Raw genomic sequence first — 22,200 nt, 5'->3', positions numbered from 1 at the left:
GGGAATTCTAAAAAGAAAAAATAAACATTTTGCATTCTTACATTGCTAAACAGAAAGCAACTAATAATCTTCATTCAAAAAAAAGAAGCGATGACAACAAAAATCTTAAAAATTAGAGCTTGTTGATACAAAGCAATAATATGTTGTTAATTTTAAGAGCTTACCTATGTATTAAGATTTAAGGAGAGCCTGACTTGTAGGGGTGCTGTGGACAGAGCGAGGACCCAGGTTCAAACAGCCAAGGTCACTGGCTTGAGTGCAGGCTCCTCCGGCTAGAGCCCAAGGTCACTGGTTTGAGCAAGGAAGGGGTCACTGAGTGGGCTGGACTTCCAACCCCCACTCCCATCAAAGCACATATGAGAAGCAATCAATGAATAACTAAAGTGCCGCAACTATGAGTTGATTCTTCTCATGTCTCTCCTCCCTTCTTGCCTGTCTCGCTCTATCACTCATGTGTGCACTGGAAAAAAAAATACCCTTCAAGGAGATAAATATACTCACTAATATTCTATAACAATCACTACTCAATACCTTTAGCAAATATCATCTATAAATATTTCTGAGATCACTGATTTTCTATAAGTCTTGATTTATAATGAAATAAGGAACTATAAAAGATAACTTGGAAAAATTTCAGCATGTCAGGAATTTGATTTTTTAGTTAAAATACTCTGCAGAATTTTAAATATTACAGGAAAAGATTATTTTAAACTTACTGGGTGTTTTTTTTTAACTATAGAAAACAGACACATGGAAGGCTTATAGTTTATCACTACAAATCACAGTAATAAATTATTATTCAGGAAGAATATGTTTGATGAGACACAATATATAAAGAACTTTTTAAAAAATGTTTCCATTAATTCAGGGGTCGGGAACCTTTGGCTCGCAAGCCAGATGTGGCTCTTTTGATGGCTGCATCTGGCTCTCAGACAAGTCTTTAATAAAAATAATAATAACGTTAAAAATATAAAACATTCTCATGTATTACAATCCATTCATTTCCTACTGCTCATGTTCATGGTTGCGGGTGGCTGGAGCCAATCACAGCTATCCTCCAGGACAACACCAAATTTATACTGGATAATGCGTAAGGTACACGGGTCGTTGTATGGCTCTCACGAAATAATTGTACATTTTAAAATACGTGGCATTCACGGGTCTCTCAGACAAAAGGGTTCCCAACCCCTGCATTAATTGAAGTAAGAGAGAGAAAAGGGAAGGGAGTGAGAGGGAGGGAAGCATCAACTCGTTATTTCACTTAATTGTTCCATTTAGTGTGTAAGATTGCTTCTCGTACAGACCCTGACCTGAAGGTCAAACCTTTCACCAAGTTGATGCTTTATCCTCTGTGCCACCTAGCCAGGGCCTGTAAAGAACGTTTGAGGTAAGCCTATTATGGTCAAGTAAACTTTTCTATTAAAATGATTTATTTTTGCTTTACTATATTATATGGAGTAGAAATGAATGTATCTATTTTCCTACACATAAAAAATCTATTTATACTTAATCAAGAGATTTTTTCCCCATCATTGTATTAGATTAGATTCCTATTTTTATGGTAAGAATAAGCATTCATATTTTTGATGTTCAAGGAACAAGTATTCTTCTTTTACTATATAAAGGCTGGAAAACAGAACAGTCATGTGCTGGAAAATCTGATAAAATTATTGTTCTTTTCTTTTTTTAGGTGAGAGGAGGGGAGATAGTGAGGCAGACTCCCACATATATCCCTACTGGGATCCACCAGGCAACCCCATCTGGGGCTGATGCTTCAGTAATGAGCTATTTTTAGTGCCTGAGGATAATGTGCTCCAACAGAGCTACCCTCAACATCGGGGCCATGTTCGAACCAATCAAACCACTGTCTATGAGAGGGGAAGAAAGAGAGAAGGAGGGGAGGAGTAGATGAGATGGTCACTTCTCCTGTGTTTCCTGACCAGGAATTAAACCCAGGACATTCATATTCCAGGCCAATGCTTTATCCACTGAGCCACTGGTCAGGTTCCTGATAAAATTTCAAAATAAAATTCAAGGGAAGATTTTCTATATCTATTGACACAGACTGCAACTCTACATTGATTCTATGGAGTTATATGGAAAAAGAGATTCAAAAATAAAACCTTTAGCCAATGTGCTAAATGACAGTCCCCCTTGTTCCCCCTTGTTGTGTTATGAAATGTTCCGTACATGGGGCCCATGTCATTTCTAGATCTCTTAACAGTTTCACAGCTCAGAGCTTGGCTTCATTTTTTAAGCATCAAGCTGCCCTATCACTTGTATAGACCCAAAAAGGTTGTTATGGTTCATAATGTAAAACTCACAAAAGTGCACAGCTGCTGTTCATATTCTCAAAGAAGTCTGTTATAATAATGATGTCATGGAAAAAGGCTGGAGTGTATTACATATCCCAGACAGCCAAGCCATTCAATTTCTCCAGTCAATGCAGGTATACAGGTTGCACCATAAACATTATGGTAGCATTACACTAAGGCAAAAAGTTCATTAAAAAAATCACCGAGGAAAGGCAATTGGGCTCTCTTTACAGTTCTGCCTTTAGGAAGCCTCATTTACCACTGGAACTACACAAAAAGTAACAACATCACCATCTCACTGTCTGATACCCTATTATGCATCACAAAGCTTTGCAAAAATGATACTGTAAATCATTAGGCTCTTGAAGAAAACTATACAAGTTCATCTAAACAAAAACAACTATTTCCCTTATCATATGCATTTACATAGAAAGCACAATGGATTGAGTCCTGGTCTTTAAAAAAATGTAAACTGACATGCATTATCAATTTTAAGAGCTTACCTATGTTTTAAAAGTGGCACAGAATGTTAAGTAGTTAAATACTCCAGCAGAGACTGAAGAGGAGATGTAAACATACATACCATTTTCAAAGTGAGAATTTTTAAGTGATTTTAGAAAAACATGAATATTAAAAAGTTTCCAGCCCTGGCTGGTTGGCTCAGTGGTAGTGTCAGCCTGGTGTGCAGGAGTCCCTGGTTCAATTCTCGGCCAGGGCACACAGGAGAAGTGCCCATCTGCTTCTCCACCCCTCCCCCTCTCCTTCTTCTCTGTCTCTCTCTTCCCTTCCCGCAGCTGAGGCTCCATTGGAGCAAAGCTGGCCCGGGTGCTGAGGATGGCTCTGTGGCCTCTGCCTCAGGCGCTAGAATGGCTCTGTTCGCAACAGAGCGACGCCCCAGATGGGCAGAGCATTGCCCCCTGGTGGGCATGCCGGGTGGATCCCGGTCGGGCGCATGCGGGAGTCTATCTGACTGCCTCCCTGTTTCCAGCTTCAGAAAAAAAAAAAAGTTTCCACTCTCTACATTTGCACCATTTTAACAACTTTAGTGAAATTTCAAATTAGAGAAAAGAGAGACTTTAAACACCAAATACATAAATTATAACTATTAAAATTATTTGAATACTGGAGATAAAAACAGAACAGATGCAGGACAATAAAAAAAAGTCTTAAATTCTAGTCCCAAACCCTCTGCTAACTCAGAGCTTGTTCTTTAAAAAAATCATTTAACAGCATTCAATTTTAGTTTCTATAACTTTAAAATGAAGACCATGACAAATGATGTGAAGTTCTCTTTCCCACAATTGTATTTCTCAACCTACAGTCATTAGGTATGGGACGACCAAGCATCAGAATGATGATAGCTAAGCTATATACTCGCTCAATGCAAGGCACTGTCTTAAGCAATGTACACATATTAGTTCATTTAATCTACAACCAAACCAATGCACTAGGTACTGTTATTACCTTCATTTAGAGATAAAGGCATGAATAAAGAAACAAGTGAAATAGCTTACCTAATTGTCACACAAACTGTGAATGGAAGAACAAGAATTCATATTCAGGCTAACTCTAGGGCCAGCTTTTCGACCACCATGCTAGACTACATATACTGGCATATCTTTGGAATAGAAAGTTCTGGATGTTTTAATTTTATAATAAACATAAAAGGTCAGAATTTAATGATGGAAGATTTAATGACTACGGATATTGCAGTGCTTTTTTAGATCACTGTTTTATAATACAGTGTTGTATATAAGCAGAGAAAGTATTATATATTTTCCTAGTTCCTGATGAGTTTCATTCTGTCCATAAAATGTAAACATATTTTTAATGGGCAAATAAGATCATTTTATCAGCATGGATATACTGTATCTTGTGCCTGCAACTCTAACACAACATTTTATAACACCTGCTTATATTTGGAGTTGCACTCTGAGGCTAGAATTCAATCCAATAATGGTATGCCTTTAAGTAACAGTAATAGTTAAATTTGATATCAGCTATAAGATTACATTTAAACATGGTATCTGTTACAAAAAAACTATAATTTGAAAATGAGATGTTTAGACCATGGTTATTTATAGCTGAAAGCAAACTCAACTTATCACCATGGGAAACGGCTTTGTTTAATTTACTGCCAATAAGACTGGTTTATTTGGTGGATTAATAATAAGTAAACAAAGAATAGTTTAATCTCAGTAGCATGAAACATAAATATTCAGAAGTTCTAAAGTTTGTTTAATATCTTAACAAAAGTGTGACATATTCCTAAAATATCCTACATGTTTCCAGTCATACAATCACTAACCAAGTACTTTTACAGATAGAAAAGACCTTATATAAATGTCTTACTTTTCATCAAAGGGGAAAAATATAAGAGATCTTTCCCTCTATTTTAAAAACCCACCTCACTCTAAAATTTCTGAGAATTCAAACTCTTACATTGTATCTTCAAGCAGCTGTGAAAATAAAATTATTCTGACTGCATTTAAATTCCTTCTTGCCACCACATAAATATACATGCCAAAATATACAAGATTAAAAGAAAAATCCATTTATCAGCACCAGAGCTACACACAAAACAATCCCAGCCCTCCCACTTCTGTGGAAGCCATAACAACATGCAGGTACACCTCCAATTAGACTCGCTTTTCTGTCTGCTGGCCCTTTGCTGTGCCAAAATCTGTGTAATCAGAGAACTGCTCTTACAGTAAATAGCCACAGCACAAGGTAAGTGTGGAAATAGATTCTAAATCACTTGAAACGTTTTGGGCACAGCTGGCAGAACACCTGTTGGAAATGGATGAGTGATATTTGAAACATAAAACAATAGAAGCCGAGGACGGTTCACACAACTTTGCTGCACATTTCTCAGCATCAACAATTTTAAGTTTATTGAAAGCATCTGATGAAAAAGCAACAAACTAGAATTAGGTTAGCGTTTTGTTTTTCTTCTTGATAACACAAAGCAACCCATTGAAAAGAAGCTCCCAACACTGAATGTTTACCGACTCAACCATCTCACAGATATGTGGAAAGGGTCTATAAAAACGCTAACTTTTCTTTCTCTTGTTTATGTTGTTCATATCATCTACTAACTTTCATAATTTTTATGTTAAAAACTGTCTAAATATATTTGACAAATAAATATAGAAAATACGTATAGAGAAAATTATTAATTTTATGTTTACTGTTTTGAACTACAAAATGTTTCCTCATTTAAAATAAGTAACCAGTTTTTCTTCTCTTTTATCACCAACAGAAAAGCCAGGGTGGGTTCAAGTTTTACAACTAAAATATAAAAGTTACATAAAGAAAGAACCTAGTTGAATTTCATAGGGCTTATCACCAAACAAACAAACAAAAACAATATGGTTTCATCATTAAAAGTCCCAACTTTCAAATGGATTATCTGGCTTTCTCACTTTGAGAACTAATTCATTTCTAACCACTCAATAAGGACTTACTGCATTGTTATAACACACCTACACCATGTACCTCAATATTCAGAGCAATTTTTATGCATGGGATTGCAAAAACCAAAAACAGAGAAATCAGTTAAAAGTCTTTGCCAAACACCAGTCATTCAAGGGTTATGAAAGTGAGAATGAACTTATAGGCATGAATTGTAGAGACCGAAAGAGGATTAAATAACAGACCTTGTTAAGACAGTCAGTTCAGCATAAAGGAGAGGAAGAAAGTCAGTGTAGTTACAGAGACCTTAGTGCATAATTGACAATATGATTTTAAAAACATAAGAACAGAAAAACACTGAATTGAGTAATAATCTACCAATCTAGCAGCCTCATATGAAGGCAGCCTATATATACTGTACAACTAGGTAAATACCATTTCTTCACATGTTCAACAATTGTCATAAAAACAAAAGGGAATCTTTAGAAACTTAAAGCTCTGGTAAGACTATAGAAATTTACATCTGCAGAGACTACCGCATGGTGAAAATCCCAGAAGCAATATTGCAAAAGCCTTAAATTATAAGAAGTCAGATGGAAAAAATAACCAGATCCAGCATCTAATTGTACCTTGAACAATTCTTGTTCTGTTACTTCATAAATGTTTAATTTTTATATCATTATAATAATACCCTAAATGCATTAGTATTGTTGGCCCAGTTCCTAGATTAAAAAAAACAGTATCTGATTCAAGACAAATAGTACATGTTAGAGCATTGAACACACTAACTAGAATACTGTTGAAATTCATTCACCAGGTACTTTCATGAGGGTTGGCTTCATTTAATTGTGGCAAAGGTATCTTAAAATGACTTTTGCTTTAAAATATCTCAAACAAAACAAGACATTTTCCTAGACAATATCTAAAAAATGTTACACCAACCTATGAAAACCAAAAAATATAATCACTAACCCTAAAAACTATAAAAGAACTGCAAATTCTTTTTTTGTAATATGACACCTCTATTTGATTGCTTCTATCAACGAATTATGAAAAAACAAGAAATCTTTGCCTAAATATTAAGTGTTAGTTATCAGTTTCCTTTGGATCTGACATTAAATAACAATTTTTATGGATTCTACAAACTTGACAAAATCAAGCACAAACTCATCCCGCATCAGTCTAGGAAAATTTCCAAATGTGCAAGTACAATGGGCACTCAAACTTACTTCCAAGTTGTGATTTTAAAGTTTTCTTGACAATCTCATGATATATAGACCACCATATTGTCAAGAACTATTAATTCAACATTGGAGACGCTAGTTACTACCCTGGCTTTATACCCATAGTATTGGCTTACTCCTTAATTACTGAAGCTGTGGAATTAATTCTAGAGCAAAGGAGCAATGTGGAGAAAATTTAAATTTGTAGTTGCAGTTCTTTTTGGCTACATACAGAATTCTCTTAAAAATTCCTCACTTTAAGAATCTGGTCCCATCATCAATTTCCTTAATCATTTGTTAAAAGTTGGTGACTCTCAATTTAGGATATCAGAGTCCTAAAAAAATTTTTCCTTTCCTTTCCCTTTCCCTTTCCCTTTCCCTTTCCCTTTCCTTTCCTTTCCTTCCCCTTCCCCTTCCCCTTCCCTTTCCTTTCCCTTCCTTCCTCTTTCTTTCTTTCTTTCTTTCTTTCTTTCTTTCTTTCTTTCTTTCTTTCTTTCTTTCTTTCTTTCTTTCTTTCTTTCTCTTTCTCTCTCTCTCTCTCTCTCTCTCTCTCTTTCTTTATTTTTTGGTATTTTTCCAAAGCTGGAAATGGGGAGAGACAGTCAGACAGACTCCCGCATGCGCCCGACCGGGATCCAGCCGGCACGCCCACCAGGGGGCGACGCTCTGCCCACCAGGGGGCGATGCTCTGCCCCTCCGGTCGCGACCAGAGCCACTCCAGCGCCCGGGGCAGAGGCCAAGGAGTCATCCCCAGCGCCCAGGCCATCTTTGCTCCAATGGAGCCTTGGCTGCGGGAGGGGATGAGAGAGACAGAGAGGAAGGAGAGGGGGAGGGGTGGAGAAGCAGATGGGCGCTTCTCCTGTGTGCCCTGGCCGGGAATCAAACCCGGGACTTCTGCATGCCAGGCCGACGCTCTACCACTGAGCCAACCGGCCAGGGCCAAATTTTTACTTTTCAAATGGCAGAAGGGACAAAGCAATTGAAAGTTTAGATTATAGAATCAGATTGTCTGGGGTCTTGAGCAAAGTTCAAAAACCTTTCTTTGCCCTCGTTTACTTTCCAAACAGGGTTGTCAAAGAAATGGGGTATTGTGGAAACTATAATGTGCTTTTAAAGTGGGTTTGGCATGTGGTAAATGTAGCTATTAATCTAGTTATTTTCTGTGGTGTCACCGAGTCCACAGCACCTTGAAGCTACTATCTCCCTACACTTGAAAAGCTAGAACAAGTTCCAATCCTAAACTCCAAAGGTACTTATAAAAATCTAAGTGATTCTGGACTGAGATGAAGTTAAAGTAGTAATTCCTATTTCTTCCATTATTACCTCTAAAAACTCTGGATACCATATACAAAACATACACAAGAAGACTGTGGAAAGTGAAAAGAAGATGACAGGTTTAGGACTTCAGGATCTGAGAGGATCGACAGAGTTATAAATTTCCTAAAATTTTATTCTGCCTCACTAACCTAGATAGAGTCACCATTATCTTCAATACACTCAGAGAACTAAATGTAAATGAGAAATACATAGTTGCATACTGTGACTTTAGATCTCAGCCTCTGTAGACTTCATTACTTGCTCTGCTGTGAACCTCCTGCTCATTCCAACTGGTTTTCTATTTTTTGACCTCCGTAAGAAGATGGTTTCCCATCCATCAGGCAGTAATACCCAACTCAATTTAAACCATTCTCACTGTTCACCTGCAAACTAACGAATCTGGCTTGCTTGCTTTGTTTAAATTTCTGATTTTCTCTTCATTTACTCCACAGGCGTAAACAGTGTTCTAGTTATAATATCTTGGATCCCAATAACTACTGTTTACAACTACTGTTTCAAACCCAGCCAAAGAGCAGTCTCACCTCACTGTCACTGTACGATTCTTTCAACTGCCATCATTCTACTTCTAACTCGGGCATCTGCATTTAAGACTTAATTATTCAGTGCAGATTTCACTGTATATGGAATAATATCTTTCCAAAACATACTCAGAACCCACCTCAATTGTTATCCTTTGTTTTAATTTCTATTTGATTTTCGGTTGCTTAGAAATAAGAATGGTCAACATTTGTCCTTATACTAAGCCTATATAAACTAAGACTTACTAAGGTACACTCCCTCACGATTGCATGAGTTCTTATCTAGTTCATGAAGCTTGTCTCATACTTAATTAAACCTGACCTCTGCTTTTCCCCCACCCACTGTGTGTAGGTATGTGCCTATCTGTATGAGTGCATGGGTACATACAGCTACTACTAACCTTTTAAAATATAAATGATTCATCTGTATACCACGATTTATCTCATGTTTGCTAATTATTTCATGAGCTTAAGTCTTGTCCACCAAATAAAATCACAACCTTATTGAAATTTTCCTTTCCCTATAAACATCACAGTGCTAAACACAAAGCAGGTTACTCAGTCAACAAATGGCAATTGGATCCCTACTAGATAATGTGCAGAGGGCTGGAGACAGAGGGGAAAACAGAAAGCAGTGTCTATCCGTAAGGGTTTACAGAGCACTAGAAAGCCATGGAAACACTTTAAGGTGTGTACGGAGAATCAAATCAGAGACGTATTCAATGTTTTTGGAAGGAGAGGAAGGAAGTACCTACTTCTGTTAGGGAAAGAATTACAGATAAAAAATATTTTCATTAAATAGAATCATGAAGGATAAATAAAAATCAGCCAGGTAAACAAGAGATAGGAATGGCATTCAAGAAACAGGGAACAGAAAGGACAAAACCATGAATGAAAGAGCAAGCAAGCAGGTGAACCGAGAAACTATAGAAAAGTCACAGGCTATGAATACAAGTGTAGAAAAGGCAGTGACAAATGACAAGACTAGAATGGTAGGCAGGGATATGATGACGAGGAAGGGCCCTCTATGCTATAGGACGTAATCCTGGAGGCACTGAAGGTCACTTAAGATAAAACAGTAGGATCAGACCTTCCTTCCACTGACAAAATGGTAGACAGTTTAGAAAGGGGCAAAATTTGAAAGATATTAGGAAGCTGTTTTTGAGTATTACTGAGAAATAATGAAGATCTGAGTTAAGAGATGCAAGGAATGGAAACATGATAATTAAAGTACAGATATACATGAACACAATTAAACTGAGTGAGTAGAGAGAAGAGCCAAAGAAAGTACTCCGAGCAATGTCAACATTGAACATGAATCATTACTGAAAGTCAAATCCATTCTTAGTTTGGGAATAAATTAAATAATTTCTTCTATCTTTAAAACTGAAGTTTCCAATGTATAAACAAGAAGAAACAGGTCAAGAATAATATGTTAAAGCTTAAATTGAAAACTGTTTATCTATCTACTGATCTTAGACTGTCTTTCAAACACTAAGTGTTCCAGGTAGTAGAATTCCATCTTCCCTTCCCAGCCCTAACCTGTCAAAGTGAAGGGCTGCATACATTCCTGTTCTTTAGGTTTTCCTTTGAAAATGGGTACACATAAAATTCACTTGAAGGAATTAAATAAAGTCTATGATCACTCTCTTCATTTGGCCTCAACGCCATTTGATTTCTTGCCTTTACTAGTACGGCCCCCATCACACACCTCCCCCCTCCCCAAGGAATTCAAATAACTGTGTTAACACCATAACTAAGTTTTATGTGACATGGTTAGACATATGGTCACATAAATTGGCTCAATATAAGTTGACACACAAAATCATCTTATGGTTTTTCCCTTAATATCAATGATTTGATTTCTATAAGGTGTTCTGACTTGATTTAGAATACCAACCAGATACAAACACTGCTGATATCTGTAGCAGAAAAGGCTCTTGATGACTCACGCAAGGCACATCCACTTCAGGTACATTCACTCCTTTGGCCACAGAGAAACCTATAAAATAAGAGAAATAATAAATGACTACAAAAATATTCCATGTGAAGCTCACATTACATTGTAACAAAGACAAACAAACAAACAAAAATGCCGATGAAACCTAAATCTTTCACTCCGCTACTGCAGGCAACATAATTTTACAAAGAAAGGCAATTTCCTTTTAAATAATAAGCCAATACTTGTTTAATTTGTTCATCCTGCTAATATCCTCTGAGCATCTTTTGTGTTCATACATTTTGTCAATACAGAGAAGTATATGAAATGTTGCATACGCCCTCGGGCGAAACGACTGCCAATAACTGAATGAGAACAGTACCTACCCAAAGGCTATTGTCTCATTCTTTAGTTCTCAGTTTTAATATGGCCTTCCTGAAAGCTATTCACTAAATACTGTGGCTAATATAACTCACACACACTCCAGTCACTCTCTATCCCTTTACGCTGTTTCATTGTGTGCATAACAATCAGCCATGTCTTGACTTAGTTATTCTTACTTTTTGTATTTACAATAGTCCCCACTTATCTACAGAGGATATGTTCTGAGACCCTGCCAGTGGATGCCAAAGTGTGTATAAATGTGTATGTGTGTGTATGTATGTATGTATAAATATGTATATATATAAAATATATAATACTGTCTCTTCTATACAAACATACCGATGAAAAAATTTAATTTATAAATTAGGCAAAATCAAGAGATTAAAAATAACAAATAAGAAAATAGAACAATTATAGCAGTATGCCAGAATAAAAGTTATATAAATGTGGTCTCTCTTTGATAAGTGAGATGGCTCTCTAGCGATGCATTGGTGGGTAGTGTATCCAGTGTGAATACTCTGGACAAAGGGGTGATTCACATCCCAGGAAGGACACAGCGGGGCAGCAAGATATTTCATCATGATACTCAGAATAGCACACAATTTAAAAGAATAAGTTATTTATTTCTGAAATTTTCCATTTAATATTGTTAGACAGCTGTTGACTGCAGATAACTGAAATCATGGACAGCGAAACCTCGACGAAGGGGTAACCACTATACTTTGTGTGACGTCCAGTATTGGACTAGATGCCTGAGCAGAGCTGGGAACCACAGTCTTGCTCACCCTTTAGCAGCAGTGCCTAGAAAAGGGCCTGCCACGGGCTCAGCAGCTACTTGGTGGTCTAATGCATGCTTGCAAATGCACAAATGATAAAATATCAAAACTCTGTTCTAAATAAAAGCCTAACAGGAAAGCATTTATTTGGTACCTCTCTGTGAGTTCACAAGATCCAGACAGATGCTTAACCCATACATCGACAAATCAACGTGAACAGATTTACTCAATTCAGGTTCTATTCAGTGCCATGAATTCAGTGGCAGTCAAATGTTAACTGCCCTTGAAGTATATTTCAACTGTCTCCAAAATGAAGGAGAAGGGAGAAAAGGAATACAAGAGGAAATAAAACTAATCTTCTTACTGAAAGAAAGATGAATACCACAGTGAGGAATTTATAAGGCAAACACTTTTTGAAATGTCATTCAAACTTCAAATTCCTATTTTTTTCGTAAGAGTTACTATGCTTATGAGAACATATTATATTAGAACAGGTAGTATAGAAACTGTGGTATTCTATATAATTAGGCTCTTCTGGAGGTCAGCTGCACATTTGGATCAAATAATGTGAGGGTTTTGTTTAGCACAGCTATAAAACGTAAAAGAAAAAAAACTGAAACAAAAAGGCACTCAGAATCTTGCAGTATCGTACTTTTAAAACATGTAATGGAATAAAGTTCCATTTTCAAAATCTATTTTCTTAAAGAACCCAGTATTAATTGCATGTTGATATATAAAGCACACAAAGTTGCATTTCTCCACTTTGGATACCAGACTCTCAGTTCCTTAAGTATAGCCCATTGTACGAAATTCCCAGGTCAGGGGTGCAGTAGACAAATTAATTAGTCTATTAAGTCTCAGTCGTATCCTGGCACTGATGTTTAGGTTAGCACCTTCAGCAACAAGTTTCTAATGCTTAACTATGCTGCCATTTGTTCCTCAGAGAAATTAGAAATGAAGGGAAAAAAAGAAAACATGGCTGGGAAAAGTTCCCACTGACCTAAAGGCTGAGACATGCACGTGAGTCAGGGTGAGATTGGTGTATTCATAAAAAAAAAAAAGGAGAAAAACTCCAGTTGATTAGTTCTTACTATTTTAAGTGATTAGGAGAAAAATAAGTGGTTTCATATCTAAGGGAAATTTAAATAGCATTTAACACTCCACAAAATGAACCTAAAAAAAGATGATAATTTGCTATGACTTAGCACTAAAGAGAAACCAATGATCTCATATAACGAATCTCTGAAGCATTTCATGGGAAGATTAAACATGGTTGGCTAAATATCTGTGGATGCTACAAATGACTGAAATGAATCAAATCACATATTTGAAAAAAAATAAGACATGTGAGAATGTGTGCACATGCACACACTCGCACATACTAGCCCACACAAAAATCCACATGGAAGGAAAGAAGAGGAGGAGAGAGAGAGAAGGGGAGGGGGAGGGAGAACTATGGCTTACTTTTTGTCTTATAGCCATTAGCAACCTCAGGGTGTTCCTAAAATAACCACACACCATATATAGTTCAAAATTTAATGAAAGCAAAATTTTTTGATTATCACACAAGACAATAGAATGCCTATGCACCGGGTACAAACTTTCTTTTCTCTTAAATTTTTTGTTATCTTTTGTTAAGTGGAGTCCTGGTACAGTGGGATGTTTTTATAGCATCAATGACCCAAAAGAGTTAAGAGATTAGGTAAACTCTAAGAACTGTTTGCTGCATAAGGACTGGATGTTGAGATTATCTCAAGAACAGTAATGAGAAATGAATAACTCGGTGTAAAATGACATTATTTGTCATAACAAATATCTGTTACATATTAGGCAATCACCTTACATTACAACCTTAATACACCCACACTAAAGTGATGTTAAAGTCCAAGCCATTTAAACTCCATCCAGAATGCAGGATTACTGAGAAGGTGACTAGAGTAATTATGTCTTACATTTTCTCCTGATAACCTTGTTGTATGGACCCTATAAAAGCTTAAGTTCATCTAATAGTCTCCAAACACAGTGCCATTAAATTGAGAATTATTAAAAAATAATTGCATTTACTGGACTTTTTCTTCAGGAAATAATACAATATAGAGAAATAGGAAAGAACTAGAGAGGTGAAAAGAAAATAATTTAATATTATTTATCATAGCAAAAAAAACTAAAACAATGTTAATAAGGAGCCAGTTAAACAAATCATCATATCATAGAATATTAAGAGGTTATTAAATGTCATGCTTAAATCCTTACAATATGGCAAGCACAAAATGAAGAATTGTTAAATAAATGAACTAAAGTGCAGTTTATAAGATTATATGCATATTTGATTAAAATTTCAATAAAATATTCACAGGACATAAAAATGTACTATGTATATTTTGAATATAATATATGCACTCATACCAAAAAATTTTAAAAAGCACTAAAATATGCACAGAGGTTACCTTAGGGCAGTAGAACTAAACACAAATCTAATTATAAACACATACTGCTTTTACAATTAGAAATGAAGCTACTGTAGCTATAATAGTACTTTGAGTCCAGCGATGCTCCCTGTACAATCCTCAGTGAGAAAAAGGAGAGTCAGAAACTTCTGAATGACATTCTCAGCCACTGGCTCAGACCCCCAACTCTAACCATGTTTAGCAAATTTGATAACCACCTATACTATCTTTGTGCCAGGTATGATTAATCCCTATTCTTAACATGTGCATTAATAAAATATCTACTTATCTGAGAGATGTGTTACCTAAATATACAATATTTCTTTATCTGTGATCCTGTAATATTTTTCCTGAGGCCAAAATGTGTGTGTGTGCATGTGTGTATTTGACAAACACATCTATTGATGATCAACTGCCCTAAACCTTTTTCACAAATGACAATGGATATTTTACCATCTCTGCTGCAAGGAATCCCATTGTTCTAATTGAAGTTATAATTATCCCCCCAAAATAGCATTTTAAAAGTGATATTTTTTAAATAGCATTTGAATCAACTTTGCCAATTTTTAACTGTTTAAAAAGATCAGTTACTCCTCCAGATTCTGCTTCTAAAACACAAATTATTTTACAGGCAAAGTCCATTCCAACCTATCTCTTATAGACATTTTTTTTTACCATCGTCCGTGTCCCTTCTAAGTACCTCTACACATAGTTTTCTTTCCATCACTATAAAATTAAAACAAATAGCACTTTCTTGTGCTCTACTTGTGTGGTTGCTATGGTAGTGATCTGGATTTTACACCTAAGATAACCCCATTTGGGATGAGCGAGAAGTACAGGACCAAAAGAATGAAATATGGTCAGCACCTCTCAACATTTACTTTTCCCTTGGAGAAGCCTTTGGTCAAAATCTAGAAAAGTCTGACCTGACCCTCCAGTTTCCTGGTATGAAAGTACTTAGCATTATGATGTGAACACCATGACATTGGCAAAATCCACAACCCTTTTCTTGGTTCTTAAAAAGCATTAAACTTCTGTTTCTCACCATTTCCCAGATTTCCACCTCCCACTCCCCTCCCCACCCCAGGGCTAGTCAGGCCCTGATCCAAAGGTTCTAATACCATGTGGTAACCGAAAATCTTTGTTGGAAAACAAGTGAGATAGGACACCTTTTTTGCCTTATACTTTTCACTGCACAGCTCTCCCTCAATGTCCTGGAGGGTGTCACTGTAGGTGACGCATGGAAAGAGTAGTTAGTGAAAGAAATGGACATCTTCTATTCTCATGGGTTTCCCTGATTGTCAACAAGATGAGTTCTTTGATTTTTTTTTTTTTTTGTATTTTTCTGAAGCTGGAAACGGGGAGAGACAGACAGACTCCCGCATGCGCCCGACTGGGATCCACCCGGCACGCCCACCAGGGGGCGACGCTCTGCCCACCAGGGGCCGATGCTCTGCCCCTCCGGGGCGTCGCTCTGCCGAGACCAGAGCCACTCTAGCGCCTGGGGCAGAGGCCAAGGAATCATCCCCAGCGCCCGGGCCATCTTTGCTCCAATGGAGCCTTGGCTGTGGGAGGAGAAGAGAGAGACAGAGAGGAAGGAGGGGGGTAGGGTGGAGAAGCAGATGGGCGCTTCTCCTATGTGCCCTGGCCGGGAATCGAACCCGGGTCCCCCGCACGCCAGGCTGACACTCTACCGCTGAGCCAACCGGCCAGGGCCGAGTTCTTTGAATTTTTGCACCAAGTGAACCAATGGCTTCCAAAGTATTTTCAAAGGCTTTCCCCCCTCTTAAATAATAATCCTCTTCTAAAAACCCCAACAGATAACACAAAACCAGCTAAACTGATTGAAGAGGGGAAGTTGCAAGGAAGGGCTTCACCAACAGCATGCCCACCTACTCCTTAGCTTCCTCACCAGGCTCCCTAAGCATTCCTCAGAATTCTAGGGCTCCGGGGCCATGATTTGAAAACCAAATAAAGAGATCCTGCCTTTGGAATCAAAGAGTTAATATCCACAGTGTTGACTATTCTAAGCAATATAGAAGCCATGACACAATCATTTATAACTTTAAAAATCAGAAGGGTTTGCTAATATTTTTTTCAACAAAAGTTTGCTCCGTTATTAAATGAGGAAAATCATGTCACAATGGCATTTTTAAGCCTGGGAGTTCATCAAACAGGCCCAAGTTTTTAAAAATGCATTATGTCCTCTTAAATTGTTTTTGACAGAGGAAAAAAAAGCACTATATTTCTTGTAATTAGTGAATTAATTATAAAGCACAGAGTCAGAGGCCAGATCATGTGAAATTTTATTAGGGAAAAGAAATTGGTATAGTAGTTTCTAAAATGAAAAGAAAAATTAGCAATGTTCAACATGCCTCTTAGCTAGCCAAATAAATGTCCAGAAATTTAATATACCCTGCCTCACATTTGTTGAGTTCTCCTAAAACTGACAAAACAAAAGACAGATAAATTTTTAAAGAGGTAATAAAAGTTTTTTAAAGTATTCTGAATAACTTAAGTGTTACAATAAAGCCTCATTTCAAAGAGACACAGTTGAATGCCTTGAACATTTCTGTGTCTTTTTATTATTATATATCCTCAAGAGACAGTCTCTTGAGATATTAGCATTTAATGACTTCCTACTTGAAAAAATGAGTTTTAATAGCTTATAGCCATGGTTTTCAACCTTTTTATACTTGGGCACTGGTGACCTACCTGGATAGAAATGAAAACACAACGAATAAAGTTTCATCTCACTGTGCATGACAGTGCAACAAAGTACAGGCGGGCTCTTGATTTCTGAAGTCCACAATAACACTGAATACTGCATAAGTTTGTCTGAATGCTTTTTGTCTATTGTACATGATTTGTAAGTGCTCTGCACAGTGAAAAAGGCTGTTTGGATGAGCCTACCAGTTCCAAAGGTATTTATGACAATCTCAATAGTATTTTCATTGATGATGCAAGCTAGTAAGCGTCAATCACCTTGAGCATAAGCATATTCGACTATGATCATTGGGTCTATAATGTTCATACAGCATCAGGGCTGTTATCTCTTTCGCAGAACAGCACAAAAATTCTGGCGGACTAGCTCTAGTCTATGGACCAGCAGTTGAAAAACAATGGCTTATACCACACTCTGCCATAATTGTTTGTTGATGGCTTTTTCAAATTATTTGGACTTCTAAATCTCACTAGGAAGAATGTACTTCAGAATAGAATGTAGGTTTTATGGAGTTTAGTTTGGTTACTTATTAAATTACTTAGAATTCCTATCATACACTTACTAGGCTTATGTTAAATACTTACAAGTATTAAGTATATATGAAAAACACTGCAGTCCATATCCATAATTACTAAAAGTATAACAAACATATTATTGCAATACACTTTGAGTTCAACACAGTGTGCCGCAGAAGCATAAAGAAGGGACAGCGAGGCCACCTGGAATAGCAGGGACCAGGGCAGATCGGAACTACAGTGGAAGCTTCAGCTAGGTTCTGAAGACCATTGGGAGCTAATCACCAGAACATATGATAAAACACAAGATCCAAAGATTTAATCAGTACTATATATTCAAGAGTCTCATCTGCCATAATGAGGATTTTGTATATTATGAAGAACCATTTAAAAATGAGTTTTAATAAAGTCACTTTAACTATAAAACAAATACTAGAATTGGAGGAGCAAAACTGGCTTCAGGGAGAACAGTTAAGAGACACTCACAGTGATTCAAGGTAAGAAATGATGGAGTCCTAAATTAAGGATATAGAAATCAAAATAGAGAATGGAGGCCATACTTGAGAAGTATTAAGGCCTGACCAGGTGGTGGCACAACAGATAGAGCATCAGACTGGGACGCAGAGGACCCAGGTTCAAAACCCCAAGGTCTTCGGCTTGAGTATGGGCTCATTCGGCTCAAGCACAGGCTCACCAGCTTGAGTGCAGGATCACTGGCTTGAGAGTGGGATCGTAGACATGACCCCACGGTTGCTGGCTTGAGCTCAAAGGTCACTGGCTTGAGCAAGGGGTCACTTGGTCTGCTGTCACCACCTCCCTCCCCCAGGTCAAGGCACATATAAGAAAGCAATTAATGAACAACGAAGGTGACACAACAACGAATTGATGCTTCTCATCTCTCTCCCTTCCTGCCTGTCTGTCCCTATCTGTCCCTCTCTCTGTTCCCCTCTCTGTCTCTGTCTCTCTTGCTTAAAAAAGGTAGTATTAGGGAAATAAAGCAGGAACGTTTTAAAAACGAGTTGAGGAGATAGACAATAGTCAAGATATCATAGACAATGCCTAGCTTTCTGCTTTTGGCAACAGGGAGAAAAACAGTGAAGTTTACTAACACAGAAGACACAGGAAGAAAGGGGGAGGGGGACGAGAAAGATGACTTTAGTTTGGGACATGGTACATGTCAAACTTGAAGCTCCTGTTGACAGTCCAAGTGAAAATATATAGGAATCGTACAAGAGGGTCTACTCTGTGGGGGAGAGACCAGTTCTGGAATGAAAGATGGGAGCCAACAGCATTTAGCACTGATGAGTGAAGTGAAGAAAGTAGACTCATGAGCCAGGAGAGGGCCAGGGAAGCAAGCCTCAGACTAAACTCGAGAGCACCAGCCAGAGGCAGAGGAAGTGTAGAGACCTGCAAAGGCAACACAGAAGCATCGGCAGGTGGCTCAGTGTGTGAGGAGAGGACAGAGAACAGATCTGAGAAGGGAACACGTAAGTGTCAAATGATCCTAAAATACAGCAGAAGGACTAAAAACAGGGCAATATATTGCACAAAAGAGGTTATTCATGAGCTTTGCAAAACAGTTTCAGCAAACAGTTAACAAAAGTGACACACAAGTTATTGAGGAGCAAATATGATATGAGAACATCAGAAAACAGTTCTAGCAAGCTCTTGGCACATATCAAACATTTCAACTACTTGCTTTTTAAATTAATCAGGTTGACATTGGTTAATAAAATTATATAGGTTTCAAGCACACAATTCTATATAGTACATCATCTGTATATTGCATTGCATATTCACCACCCAAAACTTCAGTGGGAAGGGAAGTGCTCTGGGACACTGCACTTAATGATTTTTAAACCATTATCTTAGCCAAGTTTGGTTGGTTTTAAGTGTATGTATTATGAAAATTAGTTAATGAATTATGTATCAAGTAATATCATTTTTTAAAGAATCTTAAGAGAATCAATTAAATCGCTTTAGTCCTATCTAAAACATTTGGAAAATATGTCAAGTATAAAACTTTTAAATGCTAATATAACATCACACTAAGTCATGCCATAGATTTTTGTGTTGTCCCAGAAGTATCAATCAGAAACTAGATGAGATCTCAACTCTGAACTGGTTTTAGTTTACCAAGATTAAAATGTAACTGATCTGCGATCATGCACAATAATAGAGGTTTTTGCATATAAACTCTAAATCTAAGAAATTTACAAAAGATTTTCATATATCAATGAGAAAGACTTACAGATACGGACATTTAAAAACACAAACACATTCAATCACCAGGTAAGACATTTTCCTTCTAGAACGATGGGGGAAAAGCACATGTGAATCCTATTTTACCTACTTCCTATGTTTTCTCTCCACAAACAGCTTCTTCTTCTGACCCCTCAATATTGTTAATGAAATAACCAACATTCCAGAAGCAGATAGCCTCCAAACTTTGGAGGTTTTCTTAACGCCAGTCTCCCTGATCTTCTATGTCTAAATAATTGCCAAATACAATGGATTCCACACACTCAGTGTGCCAGGAATGTCTCTTTCTTTCCATTACTTCTTCCGCGATGCAGTTGGGCCCTTTACTCTTTCAGCCACTTCCGAATGCATTCCAGTTCTTCCCAAGCAGTTTCAACTGCTCTCCATAAAGTCCAGTTCCAAGTTAGTGCTTTTCAAGCCTTGAGTGATTCCCCTCTGCCTAGCAAAGTACGCAACCACTCCTTGACCTGGCATTTAAGACACAATTACATGCCAGTTTGCTTCATGAACAACCTATTTAAGCCTTAATGATCTGAAACTCCCAATCTTGACGCATGCCATTTCTCCCAATTGAATGCTCTCCCCACTCCCATCTCCTTTCACCAAAAAGGCTATTTAACACCTCAATAATAATCTCAAACATTGGTTCCTTCATAATGATTTTTTTTCCCCACCTGCCTCCAGCCCCATCCTTCCATGAGCTCTCAGAGGATGCTTGTGTCTGTTTACATCCTACATATGTCTTCAGTATTATTTTTCTTTTGTTTTCTGTCACCAGTAATCAATCCATTGGCTCCATGTAGGCAGGAAATGTGCCATAGGTATTTCTCATTTCAAGGCGCCTAATGATCTGATCATAGTAACACTGTCAGTACTCGGTGACTTTAATAGAAAATGTTAACATATTAATACAGACTTGGAGGAAAATCAATTCATCAGTGACCCACAAAAAGTGAATGAACTGCTCTCTGCATTAGAGCTTTTTCTTCTCCTTTCTTGTGAATTAAGTCCATGGTTCATGACAGTTGTGTTCAAGTTGTGTCTGATTTTACCCGTTATTGTCAGTGAAGGATAGGAACTTGGAATGGATAGATTACATACAAATAACTTTCAAGTAGAGAAAGTAAATATTAAACCAATTTTGAGACAGGAAATGTCTTTTTTAAAGTAATTCTTATTATTGTACCATAGGAAAAAATACCCTTTTAACAAGTTTCAAATATATTAAAATGCTTTATATTAAACAGATTTTTTAAAAGCCAACACATAAGTTAATTTAAGTTTATCTCTTTTCTAATTTTTATCTACTAGGTTTTCACCTTAAGAACACAATTAAAAGGTACTATTTTAAACTATTTTTAAACTGCAGAAAGCAAGTGTAGCCATCTCACACACACACACACACACACACACTCACACGCATACAAACTATAAATCAATATAACACTATAAGATTCAATGAAAATAGTGACAGCTTTAAGAAATGCAACCCAATGTATAGCCAAATAACTCATGAAACTCAGCATGCATTGCTGACTTTGGACATGATCACCAAATTTAACAAGGTGTTCCTGAGAGAAACAAAATAAGACAGGTCCCCGGAGCATCCATTCAAAATGGCAGATGCATCTGAACTCCAGGGCAAACTCCTCTAGGCCAATATTATGGTTGGCCTTAAATTAAAAGTGTAAAGTTTAAACATTTTTAATTTAAGTTATACTTTAGAGCATAGGGAACCTCTTTGTTAAAGACTAGTTAGCAAGCATAACAGAAAAAAATGAAGAAATATAAGACCTAAATACGATCATGTAGTTTTTCTTTATAGATAAGACCGAGAAAAGTCTGATGAAAAATTTGCAAAATCTGTAAAAAACATGTTTATTAGAAAAAATTTAAATATCCTGCAGTGCAATCCAGAGGAGCACAGCTATTTTTAATAAATACTATTTCACAAAGTCATTCATCATTGAGTCACACATAGAAAAGCTGTCATTTTCAAAAAGAAAAAGAAATTTGTGCCTTGCAGGTAATCTTTGTTACATGAAATTAGATTGCTGTAAATTACCATTCACTGAATTCTTGTAAACCCCTGAATGCTGCCTGTCACCATTTGCACAATCTAATAAAAGTTATTTTCCACCAACACCTCCCGACCACCACCATCACCATTCAGCTTTAAAAATCTGCTTCGTTCCTTAGTTTATCCTTTTAAATAGGTGGTTAAAGTCCTTATGAATTTCCAAACCCTCATTAAAATTCCCCCAATACGATGTTCAAGTTTCGAAGCACTTCTGTACTTTTCTTTACAGGTGAATTTGACATGGACTTAGAATACATTGAAGGC

The 22,200-nt window shown here is 37.0% G+C and overlaps 1 protein-coding gene across 1 annotated transcript in view; it reads right to left on the bottom strand.

The window, feature by feature from the left end:
• BMPR1B (bone morphogenetic protein receptor type 1B) overlaps nucleotides 1-22,200 on the bottom strand; it is a 427,129-nt gene that overhangs the window by 240,447 nt on the left and 164,482 nt on the right. The window contains exon 2 of the mRNA XM_066386369.1: nucleotides 10,709-10,810. The gene's annotated coding sequence lies outside the window, so the exon portion shown is untranslated. The remainder of the gene's footprint in view (nucleotides 1-10,708; nucleotides 10,811-22,200) is intronic.

This window comes from Saccopteryx leptura, chromosome 5, assembly GCF_036850995.1.
Source record: "Saccopteryx leptura isolate mSacLep1 chromosome 5, mSacLep1_pri_phased_curated, whole genome shotgun sequence".
Taxonomy (NCBI): domain Eukaryota; kingdom Metazoa; phylum Chordata; class Mammalia; order Chiroptera; family Emballonuridae; genus Saccopteryx; species Saccopteryx leptura.
Note: the sequence above shows the minus strand (reverse complement) of the source record. Positions and strands in the feature narration are given on the sequence as shown.